Genomic DNA, 18,843 nt, shown 5'->3' with positions numbered 1-18,843 from the left:
CTTGATTGAAAGAAAACTGGCGCAACATGTTCAAATCTGTGTGAATTAAGGAACGAAAATAAACACCCCCATCCATATTGCTTCGAAGGAAAAACGTATCGACACTCAAATTTTGAAGCTAGAGTAGACCGCGCGATGCCCGGTTTGGTTAATGTTTATTTGTTCCATATCGTGCATCTAAACCATCAAAGCGATTATCGCCGTTGGATTGTTTATTGTTCAGCGTTATTATAATTGCGATAACGATGAGTATCGATCGATTTCTTCACAGAAGTGGTAATTATCAGTTTACATCATACAAATATGAAGAAGGTGAAAAAAGGATTTCCAAAGCATACTAACAAATCTATCAAAAAAAATCATAACTGTACCACAGCACATATACAGTTTGAAGTTCTTTCTAAGATTTCTGTTCTAACTATGATAGCATCTGTATTAGAAAGTATTTTTCACCGAACCACAAATATCGTTTGTGTAACGCAATTTTTCAAAATGTTTACAATTTTAGATGTTTCTACAAACTCTCATATGCTGTTGATGGCATCTGATCTTGAAATAAAACAATTTCATTTTTATGAAGCTCACCCGCCTCAAAATCAAATGTTAACCATTTTCTGAAACTATTTAAGTTTAGCGTACCGCCCCCTCTACCCATAAATTACCGGGAACGGAACATAAAACCCCGGAGGAAAAGCTCTAGCTAACGAAGATGGAGTGAAACCGGATTTGTTTTTTGGTGTTTTGTCCGGCGTACTTTCGTTTTGGGGGTGAGTTGCTTAAAGAAAGGGTCCGTCCTGACTATCCATATCATCGTCCATCCAATTCGACCCTCGTCGTAAAACCAGTTGATTGGTAGTATCTAGCGAGAGTTATATGAAAAGAGGGGAAAAGAGTGCCGAACTGTTTGCGCTTTACCACTACAGTTGAGGAGAATGGACGCATAAAGTTTTGGGATGTACGTCGGAGTATAAATGGAAATTGAGTGGAATGTAGTATGTGATATCGTATAGTGGATCCCTTTCCTAATTCCTAACTAGAGTCTTGTTGCAAATTTTATCAGTTGAATATCAAATGGTAGGGGCCCAAACAGCCAAAAGCGAAAGAGAGGGAAATTCCTAATGATGCTTCCTTCAAAGGAAAACTCGTCCACTGGAAGCATTAACGTAAAACGTAAAATCGTGTAAACAGAGCATAATCGTTTGCAATTTCAGTTTCAAGATGCAAGAAAGCATGCAATGTTGGAGAGTGTTAAATACAAGATCATGAAATGTTTCAGTTTCACTCCAGATTGCAAGCATTCCTGATTGCGTTCACATTATGTATCGTTGAATATATTAACTCGTTATACATGATAATCATTAAAGTTTACTAAGTGTAGAACTAGCCCTCGTGCGTTAAAATACACTCAAATAAAGATTTAAAAAAAAAAAAAAAAAAATTAAATTAAAGTTTACGTGCCATATAAATTTAAGATTTTTTTTTACTGTGTACCATTATGCACAACTTATTTTCAATTAGTTTTGCTGGAAGATTTATTTCCTCATCGTTATCAATTTAACTATATGACAAAACCAAAACTAGTTTTAATTGGAATTCTGGCTTTGCCTGAATCAAATCCCTTTAAAAGTTCGTCTTAGACAATTTTAAAACAACACAGTGTCCAGCACCTGGCTCCCACACGAATCACATCGATCGATAGATTTATGCCCGATAGTCGTCCGGATGGGTAGCGATTATTAATATTGCATTACGATTTCCAAGGTCTTTCTTTGTCGGGCTTCGAATCGAGCAGAAAATTGTCCACTGAGTGAGTGTGGAATGGTTGAAAAATCGAAACGAATGCCCCAGAACACGCACAAAGGCAGACAGGCCATGGAAATCGTTCTCCGGTAGGGTAAAGTGGGGAAAAAGTTTCTTTCAATGTTTTCTACAAAGCAAAAATATCATTGAATTCAGAAATGCTTGCAATCTTGAACAAAATTGAAACATTTCAAGATCTTGCGTCAAACATTCGCCAATATTGAATACTTTTTTGCATCTTGAAAGTGAAATTGCAAATGGTTTACGCTGAATATTCTGTCCAAAATTAAACACATGAAAGAATGGACATCTCGGTGATATCACGTGCTTTATTTATGATTAAATTTTCAGCGTGAATTCATGTTAACCGAACGGGTTTGCTTGCAACATTCTTTAAGGGAATACGTTTTGCGTACATTTTTTTAAGATAATGTTAGCATTGTTGGATATAAAAGCTGTGTTTCTATGATTTATCACTGTATAATATATTACAAAAGATTTTACATGAAGCTAAAAATACGTGACGTGTAAATCTAAGATTTTTTTTGGTGTGGATGCCTACTATAAAGATATCGATATTTTGTTTTTCAATCAATGAACTTTTACCCTACCCTAGTTTAGAATTCTTGTTCATTTGGCAATCAATTTTAAAAACGTTAATCTTAAATAAAATTCAATTAAGTCAAACTTAAACTTAAATCAAACTAAAATTGGGTGAACAATTTTTACGCAAGCTTGTTCAGCAAACTATAGCTAACGTGAACTTTTGCCCCTCTCTACTCTATTAACCGGACTGAGTCGACCTGGTTGGTTATGGGTGGTGGAACCAACTGCTCGACCAATCTCCGGCTAATCTTTTAATTCGCATCGACATTTGTTCTTTTCGATTGCCGGAGAGCTCCTTCTCGAACCGAAGCAGGAACATGAAATGGTCACCACCGACCTCCTAAAAGTTGCTTATCTGAGCCAATAAATCTACCGAAACGTTGACAATCCTATCGAAGATCGAACGCTGCTCCCTTCAATTTCCCTTCCGGGGGGAGGAAAACTTGCTTGGTCCTTGATGACGGAAGAAAGCATCTTGTTTTAGTCGGGTAAGGGACGGTGGAGCAGTAATACAGTTATCTCCCGAAGTAGGACGGTAATTGGTACCGCGTAGATGGAGACAGATCTATTTGGAAAAACATTTTTACAAACTATTAGTTTGTAATGGTCTTAAAGACCATTTTTAAAACTTCAAAACATAAGAATCAATCGATATCTTTTAAATAATATACTTCTTCTTTCTGGCGTTACGTCCCTGCTGGTACAAAGCCTGCTTATCAGATTAGTGTTCTTATGAGCACTTCCACAGTTATTAACTGAGAGCTTTCTTTGCCGATTGACCATTTTTGCATGTGTATATCGTGTGGCAGGTACGAAGATACTCTATGCCCTGGGAATCGAGAAAATTTCCTTTACGAAAAGATCCTCGACCAGCGGGATTTGAACCCACGATCCTCAGCATGGTCATACTGAATAGCTGCGCGTTTACCGCTACGGCTATCTGGGCCCCATAGATATATAATTTGATGCAATTTCTTATAGACTTACACCTATAGTAGACTCATTGTACTACTTGTAGCATTTTTAAAAGAAACTATTTTTCATTTAACAAAAAGGAAAAATCAAAACTTGTTTACATCAATCGAAAACTTTGTATCCATTTTATAAATGAAAATACAAAAATTTTCATTTTTGTTTTGCAGTGAAAGTAACGCCTGTTACGATAAATAACAGGAACAGACAAAACAATAACATTCTCTAACGAAGCTATCGTAGTCAGAGGCATTCAATTAACATTTTTCTTTCCGAAGTTCGTTTGATCGCTCGTATTGTTGATGTTTAAGAGAAGCGCTGCCGAATATCAGCGAAAACGTGTCGACTACTGTGATTACTTACAACACTGCTTTCCATATGCTAAAAACATACCAAAACTTTTTTTGTTGCTCGATCGATTTCGTTAAAATTTTCAGAATTTTTCGTAGAACTCGTCTTGCTCACGGTCTGACGAATTTGGAAATACAGCCCAAGTTGTTTCGGAGTTATTCCGGATCGTCATGGGGCATCCATATCCATTCAACGGATATCACAAAACCCTGATGAGCTGCTGGAAGGTTAGTGTCTTCGGCAAAGTTATTCAGCAGATTAAAGAATATCTAGCAGTGACAAATCTGATTGAGAATTCATCCGCTTGGTGGCGCCATAAACACATTTGTTTTCCAATTTTCTATATCTTGAGATCCTGATCAACCAGAAGGCTCAGTTGATAAATTTTGAACAACTTTAGGATACATTGAGATGTTCGGTAATCCAATCCGCATGGTTATTAAATTAACTAACTTACGCGTGGTAAAGATGGATAAATTATGAATTGAATTAAGAAAAAAAATCCACATTCTCGTGTATAGTATACATGAGATGGATGGATGTGAGTGATGAAACGGGTCTACGTGATCTGTGGGGATATATTGGGTCACCAAGTGGCTCGGTAGCTTAGTCGGTAAAGCGCTCGTCTAGCATACAACAGTCCTGGATTCGAATCCCAGCCGAGCAGGTGGATTTTTTTTAAATACTTTCACCCATTATTTATCCATCTTTACCACGCGTGATGAGTTAATTAATTTAACTTTACGATGGTAAGTTTACTTTATCCCTTGATATGGTGTTTTCATCGATTCAGAGTAGGGTGGTCCATGAAGAGTTGATTTTTAATATAACATTTTTGTTTGAAATTCTACAAAATGTACATTTCCTACAAACCGTAAGAATTTTTGCTACGCGCATTATTTTAAGCTAAAAACATACCTTTTGATCAGTTTTGTCAGTGTATCCAGGTCCGAGTTGCATTGCGCGACTTACCTCGATTATTTTTCACTATTTTTTCCATCAAATAGCCAGCGATAATAGCTGGAACTACGGCTAACACGTCGCCAGATGGTGTAGCCCGTATATTCACAAAATTTCAGTCCGAACTCCTCCAAACGCGTCGGTTTTTCGCGAGTTGAAAAAAATAGTTTCGCAATAAACGTACCGAGCAGTGGACATCTTGTGCATAGAGACGAATCAATTATTGTTAAGACTGCATGTGTTAGTTAGCTATAACTATTGTACCGCTGCAAAGAAACGCAGCATCCACAGCAATTGACGAGTGATTGAGCGACTGTTTGTGAGCGAACCTCTATCCACATAGAAGTCGACTCTCTGTTTGCGATAGTACTTCACCTCCAATGAAATGAACGGCAAAACACCACCAACCGTGCCTCCCGATATAGATCCAGGAGCAAGCACGAGTGGTTTCAATTTGCCGAATAAACAAAACTGAAACAACAGAACATTGCCAATATGGATGGATAGGAACGATCAATACGGTGATGCCCAATTCTTGTTACTAAGAGGTGCTAATGATACCCCTCTTGCGAGAAAACCGCTGGTCATAGAAAAATCTGTCGAGCTGGCTGCCGGTGGCCCGATTGCCGGGGCAAAATCAGAATCACGTTGTACGAAATATACCCTTGAAGTGCGCAACAAATCTCAGGTTGAGAACCTCTTGAGTCTCAAACGATTGATCGATGATACACCTGTAGAAGTAGTATATCATCCTACGCGTAATGTTTGCCGCTGTGTCGTCACATGTTGGGATTTTGCAGAAACATCTACAGATGATATCATCAGAAGACTCCAGGATCAAAATGTAACGGATGTTCGAAGGATTACACAACGAATCGGCAAAAATGTTGTCAACACAGGGACGATGATACTCACTATTCGCGGACCTGCCCCACCAAGTTACGTTCGACTCGGACTCCTGCAAGTGCCAACGCGCCCTTACTATCCCAGCCCTTTGTTGTGCTACAAGTGTCTGTCTTATGGTCATACTAAGACAGCTTGTAAGGAAACGGAAAAATGCCAGAACTGCTCGACTATACACGATGAAATGGAAAATTGTAATCGTACACCCTACTGCAAAAATTGCGGAGAAAACGAAAAACCAACCAGTCGCACATGTGCAGTATATCGACGGGAGCAAGAGGTCATCAAAATTAAGGTCGACGAGGGTCTGACTTATGCTGCAGCCAGAGAAGCACATAGATCCAGAATCACTAGCTCGAAAGGCAGTTTCGCCAGCATCGTTCAGCAACGTTTGATTAACGTTCAAGCTGCCGGTGATGAGACTAACGAGCTTAAACAACAATTAAAACTACAGGAAGAGCAGAACAGAGCTCTTATTGTAGAAAACGAAAAACTTCGAAATGAGATCACCAACTTGCGGAAGTCAGTCAACGAACTTGCTGAAACGACTAAACAATTACAACTACAACTCAAACAGCAGCCCCAATGTGCAGCCCCAAGCGACATAGTGGCAAGTGTTCCTACAGTGCAACTGCCGGGAATATCAAAAATGCAAACGAGGCAGCAACACCGTAACACGTCTGAAAGCAGAAAAAGTGCACAATATTCAAGCAGCGAAGCAAAACAGCAAATCAAGCGACACGTTTCCAGTCCTCTGAAAAAACCGGCCAAACTACGAAAATCAAACAGGAAGAAAAAACACGTTGAAATCTCCTCGAATCCAGCCTCAGCAGATGAAACCGCTTCAGAAGAAGGCTTTTCCGAAGCACGACCGGATGAAGAAATGTCTCAAAATTAAATCCCATCAAAACGCTGGCAATAGCAAGCTACACTACCAACACAACATCAAACAATGAATCCTAAAACTAATCAAAAAAATGGAAGTCAAAAGTTATTGTACAAAAATGGAAAACACGTCAGCAACCCTCATGAGCCAGCAAGCTCCACATCGTACGTCAGCAACAACATCACAAATCATTCAGCGATTCCACGGGTTTGTACAACCCCAGGCCTTTTCCCTGCACCAACCCCGACCAGAGAAGTTCCAGAATTTTCTGATGAGCCTTGGGCGGCAGTTGGTGTGGGGGGCCTGTACTCACAGGCAAGTACTCATTCAATTCTAAATTATGAACAAACAACAGACGCTCTAAACATTCTAGTCATCCAGTCTCCATCAACAAGTTACACATCGTATAACAGCAACATATTCGTGGATAATTCAGCGATTCCAAGGGTTTACACAACCCCAGGCCTTTTCCCTGTACCGACCCTGACCGGAGAAGTCCCAGCTAGTCCTGATGAGCCTTTGGCGGCAGTTGGTACAGGGGGCCTGTGTTCACAGGCAAGTACTCATACAATTCCAAATTACGAACAGACAACAGACGCTTCGCACATTTTAGTATCCCGGCCTGCACCAAAACGTCCTTCATCAAACAACAGCAACAACTGCATAACTTATTCAGCGATTCCAAGGGTTTGTACAACCCCAGACCTTTGCCCTGTACCGACCCCGACCGGAGAAGTCCCAGCTAGTCCTGATGAGCCTTTGGCGGCAGTTGGTACTGGGGGCCTGTGTTCACAGGCAAGTACTCATACAATTCCAAATCACGAACAGACAACAGACGCTTCGCACATTTCAGTGTCCCGACCTGTATCAAAACGTCCCACACCGAATAACAGCAGCAACCCCGTGACTCATTCAGCGATTCCAAGGGTTTATACAACCCCAGGCCTTTTCCCTGTACCGACCCCGATCAGAGAAGTCCCAGATATCACTGAAGAGCCTTTGGCGGCAGTTGGTACAGGGGGCCTGTACTTACAGGCAAGTACCAATGCAATATTTTCTTACGGGCAGACATCAGATCCAATGCATATTCCAGATCATTCGAAAAACCACTCACACCTATTGCGAACCACTACCAGCCAGTCGACCTCTCAGAACACTGTACATGTCGAGTCAACACGTGCTACTCGAAACACGTGCAGCCCAGCTGAAAAATGTGTAGCTATTCAGTGGAACGTAAATGGTCTTCAAGAACGATATGCTGAACTCCAACTATTGGTAACAGAGTATCAACCAATCATAATCGCGGTACAAGAAACTCGACTGTCGCGGTACGAAATAATGAATAGATTCTCACATGCCGAGTACAATTGGAAATTTTTATCGGGGCCATCATCACCATCTCAGAACGGAGTGGGCCTTGCTGTTAGCAAATCAGTCCCGCATAGTTTTCTGCATGTGAATTCATCAATGCAAGTCATCGCCGCCAGAGTCAACCATCCTATCTGTGCTACTTATGTCTCAATCTACATACCTTGCCATACTTCACCAAGCCAGTTAGAAAATGAGTTAGAACAACTGATAACGGAACTACCTTCTCCTATCGTACTGCTGGGTGATTTTAATTCCCATAGCTTACTCTGGGGAGGCATAAAAACTGATGCCAAAGGAGCAATAATCGAACAGCTCTCAGCAAAACATAATCTAACCATCCTCAATACTGGGGAACACACGCGATTGGACCCTCGTACTGGAAACACGTCAGCAATTGATTTATCAATAACATCCTCAAACTTAGCAGGGCGACTCCGGTGGATGGTTGATGAGGATAACCGCACCAGTGATCATTTTCCACTGATCCTCAAAACTGTAGCCAACATCACAAGCATTCATCATCGTAGGCGTTGGTTACATGATCAGGCAAACTGGGTAGAGTTTGAGGATATACTGTTGGAAAGAATTCCACGTGATAGCGCTCCATCGATTGATGAACTCACCCAGCACATCATCTACGCAGCGGAGCAAAGCATACCACGAACGACTGGAAAAATCGGCCGCAAAGCTATTCCATGGTGGAACCAAGAAGTAAATGCTGCAATACGAGCAAGGCGGAAAAAACTTCGGAAACTTAAAAGGATGGGCGAAAACGATCCACGCAGACTACAGGCTTTAAGTGAGTTTCAACAGGCACGAAACGCGTCAAAAAAGATCGTCAGAGAGGCAAAAACCAATTCGTGGAACAAGTTTGTCTCTGGATTCAACCCACAATGTCCAGCCAACGAAATGTGGCGGAAAGTAAATTCCTTTTGCGGAAAGAGAAGTTTTCAACGACAAGTGCTAGTTATCGACGGTGAAACTGTAGAAGACTCAGTACAGGTTGCTGAACATCTGGCGGAGTTCTTCGAGTCAGTTACAAAATCTGCAGATCCTTGCTTGACGATTGAATACGGTGTAGAGCCAGTTACAACCCCCAACGAAGAATTCAACATTCCTTTTAGCATCGACGAGCTCATGTGGGCTCTCGAAAAAGGTGGAAACACATCGGTTGGCATCGATAACATCAGTTATCCGATGCTAAGACATCTCCCGTTTCGAATAAAAATGCAAATGTTGAACACAATCAATCATCTCTGGAACTCCGGGCGCATACCGGATGCATGGAAGGAAGGATTGATCGTTCCTTTATCAAAACCAGGAAAAGATCCTAAACAAATTGGCAACCAACGCCCGATAACACTGCTAAGCTGTTTTAATAAGACTCTCGAAAGGATGGTGAATAGACGGCTAGTTGATTTCATTGAAAACCATTACAAATTTAATTCACATCAATTCGCCTTTCGAAGAGGAAGAGGAGTAGACACGTACTTTGCGGCACTAGAGAAGGACTTACGTAAACCATTCGACGAAGGCGAACACTGTGAATTACTGTCCATTGATCTGCAAAAAGCCTATGACAGAGCTGACCGAAATCAAACCGTTGCAAAACTCACGAGCTGGGGAGTTAACGGTAAAATGCTCAACTTCATCAAAAGTTTTCTGTCTAACAGAAGTTTTCGAGTACTGGTTGGCGACGTGCAATCTACGCGTCGAACTCAAGAAACAGGAGTCCCACAAGGTTCGATTCTCTCAGTATCGCTTTTTCTAGTTTTAATGGAGACCGTGTTTGAGAAAATACCGAAAGGGATACGAATATTCGTCTACGCTGATGATGTTGTATTACTGGCCATCGATAAGGACCCTAAATTGGCGCGCCAAAAAATTCAAAAATCAGCTTCGACGTTAGGGTTATGGGCTGAACAAACTAAAATGATTATATCGGCTGAAAAATCAAGTTGTATGCACATTTGCAGAAAGCGGAAACACCCAGCAGTTCCACCAATTGAAATTAGTAGCACTGTAGTTCCAGAAGTAGCGTATACAAGGATACTAGGAGTTGTAATAGATAAACGACTCAACTTCAAAAGACACATAGCAGCCGTGCGAACCAACGTTCAGACTGTGCTTAACTTCCTCAAAGTGATTGGAAATAGAATGAACGGTGGAACGCGTAAAACAATGCTACAAGTCACAAAGGCAATGCTTCTCCCCAAAATTTTCTTCTGTATAAACTTCATCAACAGTGGCAGCGTAACAAATATGAAGAGACTACTACCTTTATTCAATGCAGGTATTCGCGAATCATCGGGAGTCTTCAGATCAAGCCCGATAGAGTCTATAATGGCTGAAGCTGGACAATTGCCATTTGAATACACTCTAACTCTCACAGAAATAACCAAAGCCATTCGATTATTGGAGAGAGATACTAAGCTTTTTCCTGAAAACTATTCCCAATCACAATCGATAACAACCTACCCATCGGTTGAAAGAGCCAAAAACGCTTATGAACAACTCACCCAGCAAGAATTACCCAGGATTGCAATACTGCACCGGATCGGTGACAGATCATGGAATGAACCAAGAATTAGAATCGACTGGGAGATCAAGCAGAAATTCAAAGTTGGTGACCCACCAGCAAAAGCTCAACAGTTGTTCCTATACTTAACTTCAACTAAATACATGCTGTACCAACACGTGTTTACGGATGGCTCAGTGGACAGATACAAAGTAGGCTTTGGTGTAGCAACAGAAAACGAAAGTTTTAGTAAAAAGCTACCCAAAGAATGCTCTATATTCTCTGCGGAAGCAAAAGCCATTTGGTTTGCAATCGCCAAAACCTGTTCAAACGAATCAGCTACAGTTATATTCACAGATTCGGCGAGTGTTCTGACAGCTCTAGAAAAGGGCCACTCTCGTCACTCTTGGGTACAAGAAATTGAAACAGTCGCAAAGGGAAAACAACTAACCTTATGCTGGATACCGGGACATACGAGAATTTCAGGTAACGAAAAAGCAGATGCTCTGGCCAAAGCAGGCGAGGATGACGAATTTTATAACTGCGACATTCCTGCTGAGGACGCACTACGATGTTGCAAACATGAAATAAGACTAGCATGGGAAAACCAGTGGAGGAATAGTACAACTTTTCTGAGAAACATCAAAGCAACAACATTCCAGTGGAAGGACCGACAAAACCCAACGCTGAGGAGGGCCATTAGTCGTCTAAGAATCGGTCACACAAGATTGACCCATCAACATCTGTTCAACCGTGAAACTAATGTGTGCCCAACATGCGGAGTTCCTGTTACAGTAACTCACCTGCTTTTGGACTGTAGGGCTTACGAAGATCAAAGGAAGGAATGTGAACTAGGGTTAACTATAGGTGATATTTTGACAAACGAAGAAGAAAACGAAAAAAAATTGGAAAATTTCTTGAGGAAAACTGAATTAATCAACAAATTATGAACTGTAGCTAAGAAATAAAACTTTGAAGGATGAATGGCCACTTCCGAGGCTAAAATCCAAAAAAAAAAAAAAAAATACCTTTTGGTGAAGAATTAAGGAATTCCATCCATTTATCAATCGTATATATGAGCATTTTTCTTTAAACAAAATAATTTGGTCAGGTTCCAAAGAATGCAACTTAGAAGGCATATTGAATTGCTCCAGAATAGTAGAGTGTTGACTGCATATTTTAGTGTGAAAGTTTGTATGTTCTACTTATTTCACTGAAACTAAATTCAATAGTGTAGCGATCCTCAAAATTTTATGAAAAATTCAAATGCTTGCTATTTAAATGTTGTGTGTCAGCCTCGAAATTGTTGATGGTGCGTAGAATGGGACAGATTCTACAAGACATGAACAGTTATGCTTCCCTTTACGAGGTCAGATACACAGTGCCGTTAGATTATTGAGTCTGGATATATGTGTCCAAATATCTATGTGTACAGTGGATTGAGCTACCAGATAACTTTATCATGATTTGAATAAACGTTAAACATTTGAATGTAAAACAAAAAGATTTCTAATGTTAAAAACCTGACAACATATTGCACACAGAAAGTCGCCATCTTACCACCGTTCCGCCATATTGGATTCAAAAATGGTATTCGATATCAGAACCGTCTTCAACCGTTGGTTTACTTTTTCTAAAAGATGGACTTTCTTTTTCGTAAGGTTAACATAATACTCCATGATAGGATCAATTAACCCTTCATAGCGGTCATCCATAAACCACGTTCACTTTTATTCTGATTTTTTAATTCCCACTTCCTTCTCCCCAGTCAACATTTTGGTTGGTATAACTTTTGTTATACATCATTCTATATGAATCAATGCAATCGTATAGAATGCATGAAAAGCCTATATACCTACCAAAGTGGAGGCTATATGCGTACTTGGCACGACTTTTTCAGACTTTCTGCGATCAGATATACGATACCACAAAAATAGGAAGTAGATAAAAAAAAGTCTGATAAAAAGCAAGTCTCGAACGCTGGACCTTTGGATAAGGTATCAGTTACCTTACCACTGTACCACCAAGGCTTTCATGGTAGACCGGTCATTATTTGCCAATATGAATACATGTTTCATGTACAGCAACAAATACTTTGTTGTTCTTTGAGGCCCATCGTCAGCAGATACCAAGTTTGGGTGGCAATTTTTGGTAAGTTATTGCGATTTCATATGATGCTTTCTGGATTGATTTATGATCTGTTAGTTTACACAACTTAATGCGATTCTATATTGCACTATTTACGACATGTTTTGTTGTCAACACAGATTGTCGTTTATGAATCGTATTGGAGATTTATATACAACTTGTATTGACATTGATAGCGTTTAATTTGGCATCTTGTGCGATACGATACGTGGTTCACTGGGTCGTGGCTCTGCGTGGTTTTGGTAAGGGTGGGCTCTCCATTTCCTACGGCCATGTGGTTTTTAAAAGGCGAATTATAAAAATGAAAATTCAACATTAAAAATCAAAATTCGCTAATTCGTTACTAGTTACTAGTTATCACCATCATCAGATTGAAAGAATGTCCTCGAATATCAGGTCTCGTCTACCAAATTGTTGACAAAATGGAAATTTTTAATGAACATGAAACTGTTAAGTCTCGTTCTTAGTTAATAATTTAACATCAGTGTATTATTAAACTCTGAGATACTTAAACCATTGGTGACTTCTATCAGAATATTTAGGCAAATTGGAACAGCGATAAGGAAAAAATCTTATATTATTTCTGAACTGTTGGTGAAAGGCTGTTGGAGTACTGCCAACAAATTTGAAAATGTTTCAGAACTGTGAGTATATAGGAGCCGGATCCTATTCTTGGCACTTTTAATTCACTTCGACAGTGGGGTTTTTTGAAAGCTGTGAAAGTGAAACATTTACATAGATATGCTAGCTAATATGTAAATAGAATAATAATTTTTTTGTAAATGTTCCTGTGAATGTTATTTTGAAAAATGACTGCAGACTTTTGGAATTTATAAAAGAAATGAGATTATTTCCTAATAAATGATGAATGATTTCATGATTTCCCATTAAGATTTTCTTATTACGATTTTTTTTTTTTCAGAGATACCCACTTATGCAAAATTGTTAATGATTCTTCCATAATTTTTTTTTCCATGAATATCTATCACGATGCTTATGGAGATTTTTCTGGGTTTACTAACTTTTTTTTTAAAGCTTCTCATAGAACTACTCTGAATTTTAATAACAGTTGAGTTTTTAATTAAATCAACAAATAGCTTTATCTACTCATTTTTATAATCTCCTATATGATTTAAAATTTAGCCACCAGGCACCGCTAGTGAGCATGAGATATCGCAGGAGCCTGACCATTTATTAAGATGGCGTCTTTGGCAAAATTGTTCAATAAGCCATTATTCAAGCCAGAAGTTTTGAGATTTTTCCGGCGGCTAGTGTGCATACGGAATTTTTGTTTTGCAGATATCTCAGAATCCTGATCACTTAGGAAAATGGCGTCTTCGGCAAAGCTGTTCAGTAGCTCAAATACTTTGGCTTGAATAATGATAGCCCTTGAGCTACTGAACAACTTTTCCGGAGACGCCATCTTTCTAAGTGGTATGGCTCCTGAGATATCTGCAAAACAAAACTTTCATGCTCACTAGCACCGCCTGGTAGCAATATTTTGAATCAATCAATTGTTCAAGCAATGATAGCTCTTGAGCTACTGAACAACTTTGTCGAAAACGCCATCTTTCTAAATTTTACAGGCGCCTTCGATATTTGCTATAGAAAAATAACAGTATTATGCACACTACTGCCACCTAGCGATTAAATTCCGAATTAAATGAAGCACCATCAGGTAGCGCTCCACATACAGAACAACTTTACTGAAGTCCCCATATTTCTAAATTATTTGGATTTTGAAATACATATATCGATTTCAAATTGTAGTCTACAACACGAACCATATAAAGTGCGTTCATTATTATGCGACTTCTATGTACATTTGCTGATTATACCGCATTCTATAGGGCCACACTGTAAAAAAAACTGTTGTATATTGTTCTTAGGAAGATTTTTGAGGAATACATTTTGGTTTGATGTCGATAGATATTTTTGTTTCAAAATGATAGCATACAAATTACAGCTGTTGTACAGCAAGTACAACAGCGGACAGCCCGAAGGTTAAGAATATTTGACTAAAATGGACAGGTGAATTACCACAGCTCATGAAAACTCAATCCAAAACATTATTACAGTGCTCATACGATTTTGACAACGAAACTTTTCGATTTTGTCACCAATCCTGATAATCTCAATATTTCTGTAAGCATTTTTAGGCTTATTATGTGCAGAATATGTAAATTTAATTCGTGATCATTATTACGGTGATAAAAGTTTTAATAAAAATTACGGTTGGATTTTAGCACGGATCAATTTTAATGAAAATTTTTGGCATATTGCTAAAATCGAACAGGCACTGTATATGCTGAAACGATTGTCCGATATTTCCCCGAAAACCATTTTCCCGAATGAACTAACTCCAGCATACACACCATTTCCTCGAAAATATCGTAATGTAATTTACATAATGAAATCTATTCATTATCCTGCTGCCAAAGGTGTTCAAAGTGCTAAGTGATGTAAAATTAAATGCAAATTTGTTAAGTTTGCTAAACAACCCACATGTTTTAAGTAACTGATATACAAAATGATGTGCAACTTTAAAATCGTTCTTGTGGTTGTCTGACATGAAAAAGCATGCACACGATAGACAGTTTCGCGTATTTTTGGTATATGGATGTTTGGCTTATAGTTATTTGGCCGAATGGATGTTTGGCTGAGTTTTTCCTTCTTAGAATTAGGAGTTATTCTGTAAATTTATACTGTTTCAATAATTATTAGCTTTAGCTGGTAATATTTCAATTTTAATTTACCCTTTTTAATGATAGGCTGTTCTTTAAAATTGTTTCGCATTATTTCGCAAAGATACATTAAACATCCTTATGCCGTATGGACGGCCAAACGATTTTTTTTCATTGTACTTAGCAACGTAACAACAGCTAGTTCCATTCCATTCTGTACGTTAGGCTTGAGGAGATAGAATCTATTAGTTTTCCGAATAAACATCTCTCTCCTGTAAACTATAATTTTGCCAAACGTCATTTGCTAAATGAATCATCTAGCAGAAAACATCAAATGAAGTGAGCATGTCAATAATGAATACTCAAAATGCTAAAACTGCGATAGTCGAAATCGGACTGTTGGCATATCAAGTAGGCCACGGTGTACTATATTTAAGAAGGTGATATATTCCGAAAAATGACAGCTACTTGACGACGTCATTCCTATCCACCTCGAACAAATTTTCAAAAAAAAATGATCTAGTGATCCGGATGGTATATGGTACGATAGGAGTGACGTCACATGTTTTCAACCAAACTTGATGTTTACATCAGTGAAGAGCCTGCCTTGTTAATTTTTTATGCCGTGAAGTAGGCTTTTAAACTATTAGATTTTGTTGTGAATGCTAAGGACTGCTGACAAATTATTTTGACAGCAATAGAAAAAAAAGCACATCCAAAGAAAAATCTTGGTCTTTGTATTCGCTTTTACAATAATATTTGAAGAAAAGCATACAATTACCAGAAGAAAAAATCTGGTTGAAGTTTCAGTAGCTCTATTTATTTTTATTGATATATCTATCTATAAAGAACATCCTTCTTTTGAACGAATTTCAAATCTATGTTGAACAGTTAGTAACAGCTGCAAGCAGAACATTATGGACACATCAAAGCTTCGAAGAACTGCCCACGATTAAAAGAAAAGAACTATCCTTAAAATTATCAACCATTTTTATGCCAATGATTGTTAGACTACTAAAATAAAGAAGAACAACCTATGTTCTAAAGAATGGGTGTTTATTAAAATGAAAACAAGCAACTTTTACGTTATCAACAATTTCAACAGAAAAGAAAAACTAAAAATCTGATTTTGTTTTATGAAACACAAACTAATAACTCGGAATGATCGAATAATAGACGATGTGCTGAACTGTCAGATGCGTCCCAAACAAGCTTATCGACTAATTTATTTCATCAAAGGTCTTGTGCAACGAAAATCAAGATGTCCCTTTGAATCCGCCAAACTGTTTTCAACCAGTCAAACTTTATTTCATAATTCTGTCGTTCAGCCAGATGTCTCCGGACAAACGACAAACGACATTGAGCTTTTCTTTTACTTTTTGGATAATCTTCAAAAGCTATCTTCCAAATGTTATGCATTTTATAACGATTCCTATCATAATAAAATTTCAATACTGAACTTTTTTTTCAACAGACAGTCAGGTTTCCTATAAGACGCTGCCACCCACTTTACGAACACCGTAATTTCACAGGTGTCTATTCGAGTGAAATTTGGTAGGTAATAAGCTCATACTATGTCTTAGTGACGAACAAAAAATCGGCTTCATCTGATTGAAAACAGCTGAGAAATTGCGGTGGGAGGAAAGTGGGTGGCAGTTCCTTATCGGAGACCTGACTGTATTTTTGAAAGCAGACCTGCCAATACAAACTGTCATCGATTTCCAATACAAATATCTCGTCTGTCGCTTTCCGAATCAATTATTTTATAAAGAATCATTCATTTGAAACGATTATCTGTTCTGAATCGGTAAAGAAATAACTATTTTTCTGTAGCAGTCCTTTTTTCGATCAGCTCAAACTAAAATTAGATTAATTTAACGACATTTTCAAATATTTGTGTCTTAACTTACAAGAAATAGTTTTTCCTCACTCCAGCGATAACCTACCACAACTTCAGCACTTTATGTAATGATTTCCAGCGCTAGTTCTAGATGTACAAATAATTTCAGATCAGTCTAAACTAATCCATTTTTTTTATCAGTGTTTACTCACGGCTATTGGGGGTGATTAGCTACCTACTAGCTTTCGGAACAGATCACTGCTGCTTCTACTCAATTGCACAAATCTTCAGTGACTATGAAAATCCACCTAAACTGCCGTTTATACTTAAAAGGTTTTCTACACAATACTAATTTCTATCCAAGAACATTAAGTTTGTTTTTGGTTTTATTTTTTCTCCGTTTCACAACAAATCATCGTCAATGATATCTGTTAGGCAAATTCGCCCCACTGGAGGCAGTTTTCTGTTCAAAGGCACAGAATATGTGTGAAGCCCAAGTTTGAGAAGAAAACCTATACAAGGGGGTGAAATTGTTAGTATGGACAAAATAATAATCAACAACTCGTAACATATGAGAACACGTCATAGATAAAAGAGATTACGATATGACAAATGATTTTGACTATACACAGTAATAATGTTCACTGATGCTTTGGATTTGTTTTCAAACTTCAGTAATGAAAATAAGTTTTGAAAGATGAAAATATTAAATAAAAAACAATTTAAAAAATAATATAACGGGCACTGTAGCTCAAACTGAAAGATATTTAATGAAATAAATAGATCAACATAAGATGATTTGATTGATATTGTTTCACTTATTCAAGAATAAGAATGGCAGTTTTGTTTTGCTTTCCATACAAAAAAAGATAATTTTTATATCTAATTTACGATTTTAAAATTAACAAATTCTCAAGAAAGTGATAATCCGATAAAGAACACTCGTTTAGAAGATATACCATTTTAAGTAAATTCTTCTGTGTTATAGCATATTTTTTCGAAAATTCTAGTTTTAGGTAAAGCGTATCAATCAAGCTAAGATTTTGCTGATAATAAAACTAATAAAGCTCGCACATTTCGCAGAAATCGATTTTGATTTCCTTGGGCATCAAAAAAGGTCCAGCTTATTCAAATCATATTGTACCAAAATGGCATTTTGGTAGCACAAAAATTGGTCTACAATTGGCAATTTACATTTTTATTGGTTTATAAAAATATGGATTGATGAAAACTTCAATTGCACCCTTCTGTTACAAAATGTACTAAAGATATCCAGTTAAAGGACAAAATGTCAGTTGTTGGTATTAATATAGTTGCCACTGCCTTCTGATGGAATAACCGAAATCCTATTTACTACTGCTCTCCATTTATTAGGTTTCGTTTTAAATGGATACCTTCAAAATCGTCCTACATGGAAACCACCTAAAGAGATACGTCCTACATCGAGGAATATCTGTACTTACTAGGAAGGAGCAGAGATCCGTCCAATCCCTTCCTCAAGCAGCAGAACGGATAATAAGTGAAAACGATGGAGAAAATTTCATAATTTGCTTTTATCGAGCCATGGTGTCATATTTTTTTCTTACCGTCGACTGTAAATGGGAAAAGTGGTCCCCCGATGCAGGGATGGAGCTCAACTCCCCAGAGTGGACGAAGCGAATAAGTTGCATCACAGAATGGGCTCTGAAGTTGTTGTAACGACGATGGATGAAGCACAATTGGCAGTCGCCAGTAACAACGTGCAACCGGGAAGGAAATGGAAAAGTTAAATCACTAACGAGACAATAGCGACGACCGGCGGCTC

The 18,843-nt window shown here is 38.2% G+C and overlaps 1 protein-coding gene across 4 annotated transcripts in view; it reads left to right on the top strand.

The window, feature by feature from the left end:
- LOC5575250 (diacylglycerol kinase 1) overlaps window positions 1–18,843 on the top strand; it is a 655,530-nt gene that overhangs the window by 343,409 nt on the left and 293,278 nt on the right. The gene's annotated exons all lie outside the window — the stretch shown is intronic.

This window comes from Aedes aegypti, chromosome 2 (genome assembly GCF_002204515.2).
Source record: "Aedes aegypti strain LVP_AGWG chromosome 2, AaegL5.0 Primary Assembly, whole genome shotgun sequence".
Taxonomy (NCBI): Eukaryota; Metazoa; Arthropoda; class Insecta; order Diptera; family Culicidae; genus Aedes; species Aedes aegypti.
Note: the sequence above shows the minus strand (reverse complement) of the source record. Positions and strands in the feature narration are given on the sequence as shown.